An 11,166-nucleotide genomic window follows, 5' to 3' on the forward strand; every position below is an offset into this window, starting at 1 on the left:
AAATCAAAAAGGTTGCAAATGAGGTCCCATGGATCCCCCAGGCTACCGGCTGTTGATCGACTGAAGAAGGGAGTGAGTGCCATTCTGACCTGTGAGAGCCGAACCTCCGAAAACCCTTTTTTTTCTCGATGATCCAAGTTACTCTTATTATTATTCCAGAATAATTATAAATGTATTTTTTTTTTAATTAATTAACTTTTAGAATAAATTTTCGTAGGTGGGGCCCCTCTCTTACACCTTATGAACTAAAGTCACCTTTGTGACTCCTCCATGTATATGCCCCTATAGTGGATGATATATTTTCTTTGGAAGACATTTAGTTTTGGGTTAAGAAGCTTGTTAATGGGAAAACTAAGGTTATAGAAGACTACCAAGCTGAAAATTTTCAAATGGGAGAATCTATCCTCATCTCACACATACACACAATATTTAATTTAGTAGTGAAGTAAGGCTTCCCTAAGCCTTTGATTATGAGTGTTACTGTGGCTATCTTTAGGAGTGAGGATAAAAACATCCCCTCTAATTACAAGACCATTATAATTAGCCACATTTTAGCCAAGTTGTATGGGCTTATTTTGGAAAAAAAGATTATCCTTTGGCTTGAAATTGATGGTAAAATAACCAAAGGAGATATCATTCAACCACGGACCATCTTGTTACTCCTAGGATAATTGTAGTGGAATGCCACAATAATATAACTAATATTTTCTATGTTTTGATGACTTTAGAAAAGATTTTTACGCCATTCCTAGAACAAAGCCATGGAAGAGGCTAGAAGAGATAATTGTTCTCCTCAAGTTGAGGGTTGTTGTGACAAGGTTGTACACTAATATTATTTCCATGATTAGGAACATTGAGGGTTGGTTGGTAGAAATTAAATGCAATTTGGATTCAAGCAACATTGTCTCTTATCTCCTAACATTTTTGGCATATACATTGATAAAATAGAAGAGTGTTTGGAAGATGTAGGTTATGTTGGACCCATGCTCATTGGTATGGTCATAAATCTTCTCCATTATGCTGAGGATATTGTTATTATGGAAATGAGCCATTATGATTTTGGTAAGCAACTGAAAATCCTCTAAGATTTTTCTCCAAGATGGCTATCACTACAAATACAAACAAAACTAAATGCATGCTAATTAAATCCAAAAAGATCACCTGTGATACTTTCATTTATGACAACAACTCCTTGGAGGGAGTTCTTTCATACAAATATCTGGTAATTAACATCCATCATAAGCGCAATTGGAATTATAGCATTTAGAGAATGATAAATGGAGGGAGGAAAGGTTAATATAGGCTTGGAAACAATTGTAAGTTGGTAGACTTTGGAATTGGGATTAAAAAAAACTCCACTTTGAGATTCTCATCACTTCTATTATTTTATGTCAATTTGAGGTTTGGGGCTGTATTATACCCAGAGGGTCATCAAGGAATATTCAATAGATCCAAAATAAGTTTATAACTTACAACTTCAAGATTAAAGGAAATACTCCTGACTCTATCCTCTTTATTGAAGTAAGCCTTTCCCCATTGAAGCCATGGCTATGAATAAGTATCTTATGTATAACATGGACCCCAATAGGTTTCCTAAAATTACTTCTAACTGTAGCTAAATACCCCACTTTAAGCTCAAGTGAAGGTGGCATAAGGATGCATGGTCTTGGCTTGACCATTGGGGAATAAAGGACGATATCATCTTGCATAATTTGGATAATATTAAAAATATTATTACTTCTAGACTTAAGGAGAAATTGTGGGGAAACAAAGAGATGGAGGTGTTGGGCACCAAATCGGGCTATCTTTCTATTACATTTCCATCACCCTTTTTGACCTTTTTGCATTTATTCACCTATGTTTACTATGCTAAATCCACAAGGTAATCACCCCTTTGCTGTCTATTGGAGTATTTTATTAATGAAGTCGAAGTCATGGGGTTTTGCCTATTCACAGCACTAAAACATGTGTTTGACCGCAGCTTCTGGAGAACAGATACCAATCTCGCAGCGTCCCACAGCAGATCCACAATTCACAGCAACGACCTTACTAGAGTCGTAGATCCCCAAACCATTCTTGAACCACTCGTTGATTCTTTCTATCTGCTGTCGGTGTCGTTCCAAATTAATGTACATTTCTAGGTATACGGTTACCAGGTTTTGGGGAAAGATGTTGTTCTCCCTCACTATGTATAAAAGATAGGTTATTCCTGTAATTGGGGGACTCCCCACCGATATTGTAATAACCCTTTATAGATTAATAAAATACCATCTCTTTCACTATTCCATTCTTCGCTTTGATTAACGCAGCCCTGATCAGAGAGCTGGGCCCGCTCTTTTGATCAGGTGTTGCGTATTTATGTGTGTGTTTATGATTGTTGTTACATCTTGTTAATTCCTGTCATTTTCTTTTCTTGAGTTCTATATCTAGTTTAGTTTTACAATAATGTTTTGAATTTTAATCGTGAATCCTTGGTTGGAACGGATGGTACTCTTGCCCCTACATATACCTTGCGTGTTGCCTTGAAAGGATACACACCTAGATTGATAAATTAATGTAGGAAAAGGGTGAATAGATTGTTCATACCTGGACCCCAACATTTTGGCGTCGTTGCCGGGGAGGCTAACAAGGTGCGAGACATGATCCGAACCAACTAGAGGGTCAATCTCTCATCCTGGGGAGAGAACAATTTTTCTCACTTTGCTCCAGGTCCTGAGCGTAGGTGTTCTTTCTGCTTGTTTTTATTTTCTTTCTTGTTTTAATTGGGCCACTCTCTTGTCCTAGGGAGGGAGGAGTCTTTTGACACCCTACTCCAAGCCCTGAGTTAGATTTATTTCTTTCAAACCCTTGTGTGTTTTAATTTCGGAAACCCTAGCTTTTACCTTGGGCAGGGAGGAGTCTTTTGACACCCTACTTCAGATCTGGAAGTATTAGGTCTTCTCAGAGGTGTGTGTTTGTTCCTAGTTCTTGTCCTAGGTAGGGAGGAGTCCTTTGATGCCCTGCTCCGGGCCCTGAACCCTAGCTTCCTATGTTTTATTAGCTGTCTCTCTTTTTGTAAGTTCTTTTGTCGTGGGGAAGGAATGGTCCTTTGACACCTTACATCAAGACTGGAGTGTTGTAGGTTGATACCCAGACCTTTTGTCATGTCAACATTTGTATAAACAAAGAACTGAATAAGAGGGGTAGAGGAAGAGCCCTAAAAAGGGAAGGACCAGACTTGGGAAGAAAGACCTATATCCATCAAATTATAGCAAATGTTGAATCAGAAGCATCCTCTCACGCAACCGTGAGACCAAGTGCACGGAGAGTAAATTTTGAGGGACAATTAGTAGAGAAACCAATGTTGTCTACAACATTTTGTGGTGATTCAACACAGCAAGGCCTTCCAGTAGTTGAGGAGACATCCAGCAGTATACCTGACCAAGGGAACCTTACCCTGGTAATAGAAGGGGAAGAGGTTGCAAGCAGAACATCGACAGGGTTAGGTCACTCCAGTAAAGGAAATGAGGTCATAGTTGAGGGGTCAAGTCATCAGGACGAAGGATAAGGAAACAAAGGGGCACTTGCATCACCAAGGGACTGAGGAAGTGCTATCAAAGCAACCCAAACCCGAGTGGTAAGAAAACCTCGACCATCTTCCACAGAGCCTGTTGAAATACCTAGTGGTTATTGGAGGATATTTATGGCTCCTACAACTTCCACCATCGAATTTCTGATTGGGGATCTGGGAGCTGGTGCGCCCACAAAGCCTATTCCATTAGCAGCCCTACCAAGCTTTCATGGGCTTGTTTCAGAAGACCCCGACACGTTTTTATTCGAATTTGACATAGTGTGCCGGGGGTATGACTACATGACAGATGCCCAGAAGCTAAAAATTTTCCCTGCTACATTAAAAGGGACAGCTCTGCGATGGTTCATGGGCCTTGGAGGAAGCTCTATTTCCACATGGGATGATATGCGGACAACTTTTCTGGAAAAATACCAGGATTATTGCAAATCCCGGAACATCAAGGAGGAACTTTTTAAGTTCACACAAAAAGAAGACAAGAGCTTGGAAGACTGTGTGGAACGATTTAAGTACACATTACAGAGGTCAAGTCACTCTGACCTGGATAAAGAGATTCTAAAAATCATCCTCCTTCGAGCTTTTCATGAAGACTCTTTGGAACTGTTGAACATTGTAGGAAAGGGAGACATCTCCAAGGAAAGCTTTGAAGTTATCTGCAAACTATGCATTCAGTGCTCGAGAGGGCTCGCAAGAAACAGACAAGGGATTCGCTCAACAAAGGTGTCTGGCGGGGGTGTTATGAAGGCAGAAATCAGAAACTTGCTAGACAATTTGAGAACGAATATCCTGAGTACTCTATCGACACAAATGGATACGCTACAAATAAAACAGAAGCTGCTAGAATTGGAAAGGACCATGGCTATGTTCTATCTGAAGTGTAGAAAGAAGCATCCAGAGAGGGAATGTCCATTAAACTCCATCGAGGAATTTGCAATCTGCGAATTAAATCATACAACAAGCTCATGTCCCTCCTTGCCAGGCCTGAAAGCAGTATTTCAAGGGACGAGGGAAGACACAGAGCAACTGTACATCATGAGGTCTAGAAAGCCATGGCAGCCTTAACCACCAATGGGAAATCAAGGTATGTATCCATATCCATCTCAACATTTCAGTAATTTCAATATGAATCCTCAGTCCATGCCTTATCCTCCCATGTGGCCACAATACCAGTTTCTACCTTGGCAGTAATGGAATCCTCAAGCCAGTTCGAGCTCCCCATGGGCTCCAACTTGGCAAGGATCCTCTCCTGAGCAGTTTCCTCAACCGATTCCATAGCAGAAACTCCAACTACCATCTAATGTGCCTCCTGGTAATCAACCTGTCTGTCCTCAGCTTCCAATCCAACCCAACCTGAATCCCAATAATAAGGGAGTCCATCAAACCGACACTCTTAACCTACCTTCGTATAGTATTTCTACTGCAGAGTTGTATGAAATGAATTTGTGATCAAGACGAACAGTTAATTTTCAACCTCTTCCAGTTATTATTGAACAACTTGATAGTGAAGGTAAGTAATTGGAATTAATCAATTAAGAACCAGAACATATTGCTACAAACTAGGTGCCTCCTGCAAAACAACATCAATCTAAACCACCTTATCCAGAGAGACTAACTTTGAATAAATCATGTCCTCAAGCTAAATTCGACTTATTAGGTGAATTACATAATTTATTTGTCAAAATTCCCTTGTTACAAGCTATGAAGGATGTACCGATATATGCAAAGACCCTTAGGGAATACTGTTCAAAGAAACCTGTAAAGAAATCCAAAGACCCCCTTACTATTCATGTCATGGGAAAGTTATCATATTTTATGATGGGAAAATCAATGCATGTAAAGTACGGAGATCCAAGGAACCCAATTCTGACAGTACAAATTAATGGGATAGAGATTCTGAATGTGTTGGTAGACCTGGGTGCTACCATTAATGTCATCACCACTGAAACTATGCATACATTAGGTCTTCGTAACTTGAAACATACACCTACAGTGTTGGAACTGGCAGATCGATCTACAGTAAAACTAGTAGGGAAGTTAGAAGATGTAACAATTTCAGTGGATTCATGGCACTATCCCATAGATTTCCTTGTTCTACATACACAATCTTCGGTGGGTGGCCATCCTCTAATTTTAGGTAGACCATGGCTGGCTACTGCAGATGCTTACATTGGGTGTCGTTCAAGGCACATGGTTATTTCAAATGGGCACAACACTAAGAACTTAGTGTTATACCCACCTGCAGAACCAAACCCATCCTCAAAACCAGTAGGTAGCAAGAAATTTTTATCCAGGAAAGAGCCTGAAACAGAAAATGAGGAATTAAGACCAGTCCTCACTATTGGACAGGCCCTTCAGTTAAAAATGGAATCGGAGGATGATGTAATCACCTCCTTCATGGATGATCCTTGCTCTGTTTCAAAGCCAAATCAACAAATCCTAGAATCTATCCTAAGCTGTGAGACACAGGAAACTATTGAAACAGTAGAAGGATCAGAGGAGCTACCTATTGATGCACCCCATGGAAGTGTTCCGGTGGAATTAGAACCAGGAAAAACCCTGAATATTAATCCAGACTTGTCAAAATCCCAGAAGAAGCAACTTGTGGATGTCCTTTGGAAACATAAAGAAGCCTTCACCTGGGATTACTTAGACATGAAGGGGATTCCTGCTAATTTATGTACCCATCATATATACATTAAGGAAGATTGTCATCTTGTGAGACAACCTCAGAGAAGGATGAACCCTGCATTGAAAAATGTTGTGAAAGAAGAACTTCAGAAATTACTGGACGTAGGTTTTATTTACCCCATTTCAGATAGCCAATGGGTTTCTCCATTAGTAATGGTCCCCAAGAAAAATGGTAAATGGCGGATATGCATGGATTATCGAGAATTAAATAAGGCAACGCAAAAAAACAATTTTCCTTTACCATTTATTAACCAAGTTATGGACACATTAGCTGGCAAAAAGTTCTTCTCCTTCCTAGACATATTTAGTGGTATAACCAGATCTAGATAGATCCTAAAGATTAGGGAAAAAAACCACTTTCACATGCCCCTGGGGAACATTCGCATACCGAGTCCTTCCTTTTGGCCTATGTAATGCACTTGCAACGTTCCAGAGGGAAATTTTGGGGATCTTCTCTGATTTGGTAGATGACAATGTTGAAAGTTACATGGATGACTTTACTCCATATGGGGATTCATTTGTAAAAGGGCTGAAAAATTTAGAGAAAGTTCTCGAAAGGTGTATACAGGCGCATGTCTCTTTGAGTACGGTAAAATGCCATATGATGAAGGAGGAGGGAATTGTTCTGGGACATTTCTTCTTAGTTGAAGGAATCTGGATGGACCCAGCGAAAATGAAGGTAATTCTTCACTTCTCAACACCCAAAATGCCCATGTAGGTACGCAGCTTTATTGGTTGTGCTGGTTATTACAGGCGTTTTATAGAAAATTTTGCTAAAGTAGCACATCCACTTTTTCAATTGCTAACAAAAGATTCAGATTTTGTGTGGAAAAGTGACTGTGATGTAGCTTTTACGAAAATTAAAGAATTGGTCTATAGCGCTCCGATCCTTAGAGGGCAGACTGGGCATTACCTTTCCATATTCACACGAATGCTTCCCAAACAGCGATTGGTGCAGTATTAGGACAGCGAGAGGACAGGGTACCATCTGTAGTTTACTATGTTAGTAAGAATTTGGCTCCTGCTGAATTAAATTACGTAGTCACTGAAAAAGAGTTCCTTGCTGTCATCTACACCATCAACAAATTACGGCACTACATTACTGGGTATCCTACCTTTGTACATACTGATCATGCGATTATCACGTATTTAATGAATAAACCTGTTACGCCTAATCGCATTACAAGATGGCTTTTACTACTACAGGAATTTGGCATTACTATAGTAGATAAACCAGGGAAGGAAAATGTGGTTGTAGATTTCTTGTCTAGGATAGAAAATGATGGTAAGAATACACCAATTGAAGATAATTTTCCAAATGAACATCTTTTTGCAGTTTCTGCTAACACTCCATGGTATGAAAATATTTCTAATTATCTCTCTACAGGGAAGGTGCCTCGTCATCTATCATATAAGGAGCAAAGGAAGATTATTCATCAAAGTACCTGATATTCATGGATGGGAGGATATCTCTTTCATACAATGGTTGACCAACAGATTTGGCGTTATGTGGCAGAAGATGATATCTATGAGATATTAAAGGTTGCACATGATGGACCCTATGGAGGGCATTTTGCAGATAAAAGAATAGGTCACAAAGTGCTACAAATGGGATATTACTAGCCTTCCATCTTTCATGATGCTCGGGATTATATCCGAAGGTGTGATAGTTTCCAACGGATGGGACAACCTGGGAAAGCAGATGAAATGCCTCTACAGCCCCAGATAGTCCTTGAACCGTTCGAGAAATGGGCCATCAATTTTGTTGGACCCTTCTCATCAGAAAGCTTGCATCTTGGTCTGTATCGATTATGTGACTAAATGGGTGGAAACCAAAGCGATCACGAGAGCAACAGAGCAAGTAGTGGTAGACTTTCGTTTTGAATAAATCTTTGCCTGATACGATACTCCAAGGGAAATTGTGTCAGATGGAGAATCATAGTTCACATCTCACATTATAGGGAAGCTGATGTAGAAATATGGGGTCAAACATAGAGTGACAACCCCCTATCACCCACAGGCGAGTGGACAAGTAGAAATTACAAACAAGATATTGGAAAATATCTTGACAAAAATAGTAGCAAGTCATCACCAGGACTGGGCACAAAAACTTCCAGAAGCCTTATGGGCATATAGAACAACATGGTGGAATACAACCAGGTTTTCTCCATTTGAATTAGTCTATGGGAAATCCCCCTTGTTTCCAGTAGAATTTGAGATCAGTACACTCAGAATAGCTCTAGAAGTAGGCCTAGACCTATCAGAAGCACAGAAACACCGACTGGAACAGCTGAATGAGTTGGACGAGATTCGGTTAGTAGCTGTCTAGAAGACTACTGTTGTTCAATAGCAGAGAATGAAATGGCATGATAAATTTATCAAAAGTAAGGTGTTTCATGTGGGGGATTGGGCATTACTTTATGACTCCCAATTTAAGGATTTCAAAGGCAAGCTTTGCACTCGCTGGATGGGACCATATCAAGTGGACACAGTGTTCGAAAATGGAATGATTAGACTATTACAATAGATGAGAATCATACCTCGCTCCTAGTAAATGGACACCGTCTAAAACTATACCATTGTCTAGCCTCTAGAGATGCCTTTGTCAAACGCCTTTCTGATTTATCTGATTTAATGGTTGTTAGAATGAAGGACACTCTCACTCTACTCTTAAAAAAATAAAAAAATAATAGTAATAATAATCTATATATATATATATATATATATATATATATATATATATAGATATATATATATATATATATATATATATATATATATATATATATATATATATATATACTGTTATTACTTACTTGTTTGTATTTTGCAGGAATAACAAAGGAATATGGCCAGGAGAAATGTAACACTCGATGTTGTTACTCCACCAGTGCTACTACTAACCTGTTGTTGTTACTCCACTGGTGCTGTTACTCCGCAACTGCTATTACTCCACTGGTGTTGTTACTCCGCCAGTGCTGTTACTCTGTAACTGCTATTACTCCGCAACTGCTGTTACTCCACCAGTGTCATTACTCCGCAACTGTTGTTACTCCATAACTGCTGTTACTCCACAACTATTGTTACTCCACTAGTGCTATTACTTCGTAACTATCATTACTCCGCCGGTGCCATTACTCCTCAACTGTTGTTACTCTACCGGTGCCATTACTCCAAAACTACTGGTGCCATTACTCCCTATTGCTATTACTCCCTGTTGCTATTACTCCCTGCTACTGCTACTCCGTGTTGTTGTTACTCCATCAGACATCTTGTTATTACTCCACCACAAGGTAGGTCCACAGCTACACCTCTGTTGACTTTTACTGATTTAATTAAAATATTCCAAAAAGACATCAATACATGCTGCAGACGGACGTAATCAAGTTGGGGGGGAACCGTCATAAGAAACGACAGTGTACCACGAAAAAGCATTCATGACACATGATTCATACCAAACTAAATTTAATGATTACAGTACTCCGTAATCACTACCTTGATGCATTGGAATGCATATTTATACGTGAAGAGTCATAACCAGTCACCTCCCCAACATGCTGCATTAAACCACTGAAAATATCCAACCGTACTACCATAACTCGCCATCATTCCCTAAGATTTCTCAAACGTACCAGTATTGTTTCATCTGTTTTCCCCAAAGTGACCATGACGTTATTACAGATGCCAACAGTTTGGGTCCCTATCATTCTCCCCTACCAGCTAACTGTATTTGTTGTGTTGATCCCGCCTCTACAGCAACAGGTGGACGGTTTGTGCGGCATGAGCCAGAAGATACAACGAGAGTTCAGAACAATTAGGAGGTACGGTAGGTCTTTGAAAACGCAGGATGGAATGACTACTTTGACAGGTTGAGGGGGTCGAATGAGAAAATTGCAGCAGAATTTACACTCAACCTGGGATAAGAAAGCTCTCGAGTCTGCGGGATTGAAATCCTCGTGATGGAGGAAGCCATTGCAGAAGTTAGCGGGCTCCCTCAAAATGGATAGCGATGGTTTTCAAGAAGGACTTCCCTTCCGGAGTTTCTCGAAGCCTTTTTGCAAGCAGGAGAAAGCATCGCACAAAAGGGTCGGGGATATGACCGAAACTCGCTACCGCATCCATGGGGAGGAGTAGGAGAGTTTGTCATAAAATATATAACTTGTGAGGAGGGATACTCCACCATATTCAAATATCATCTTCGAATATCAGCTCACCTCCAATTCCCCCAATCAGAGGCTTTTTCACTAAATATGCCTTATTTCTTACTAAGAAGTCTTCATCTGATGGCACATTTGGCTCAAGGGTCATGACAAGTGTTGGCGGTCATCACCCACCACGGTCTGGTCTAGTTGTTGGTGATGAATTCCATCAGATGAATCCCGATCCCATGGGAACTATTTCGTGATTCCACAGAGGAAGAAATAATAGCCACTGTGGCCACTAGGGAAGATGAACCAGAAGCCATGGAGGAAGAAAATGCAGGAGAAGATGATTATGTCAACCAGGAGGAGCTAAAAGAGATGGAGATGGAAGATGAAGAATTTGAAGAAGAGGTTGCTCCCCAAGAGCAAGCTGAAATCGTGGAACCAATGGAAGATGCAGGAGTTGACACAAAAAATCCCACTAGTACCATGGCTGAGGCTAACCCACAAGAACCAGCCTCTACTGTGGAACTAGTAGAGAAAATAGATAGCATGACAACAGTAGAGGCAGTACCACAACAAGTAAGGACGGGTGGATTGGTCGATATTGCAACCGAGGATACCCCACAAGGACCTCCTGCCACCGTGGAGCCGATGGAGGAGGACAACCCGAATGAAGAAGAGGTCGTGACCACCCTGACCATAGAACTGATGGAAGAGGAAGAACTAGGGCATGAGGCTGGCGCTGCCCCACAAGAACCAGCGTCA

This window comes from Pinus tabuliformis, chromosome 6 (assembly GCF_031772625.1).
Source record: "Pinus tabuliformis cultivar Carrire ecotype Pingquan chromosome 6, CPIR1, whole genome shotgun sequence".
NCBI lineage: Eukaryota > Viridiplantae > Streptophyta > Pinopsida > Pinales > Pinaceae > Pinus > Pinus tabuliformis.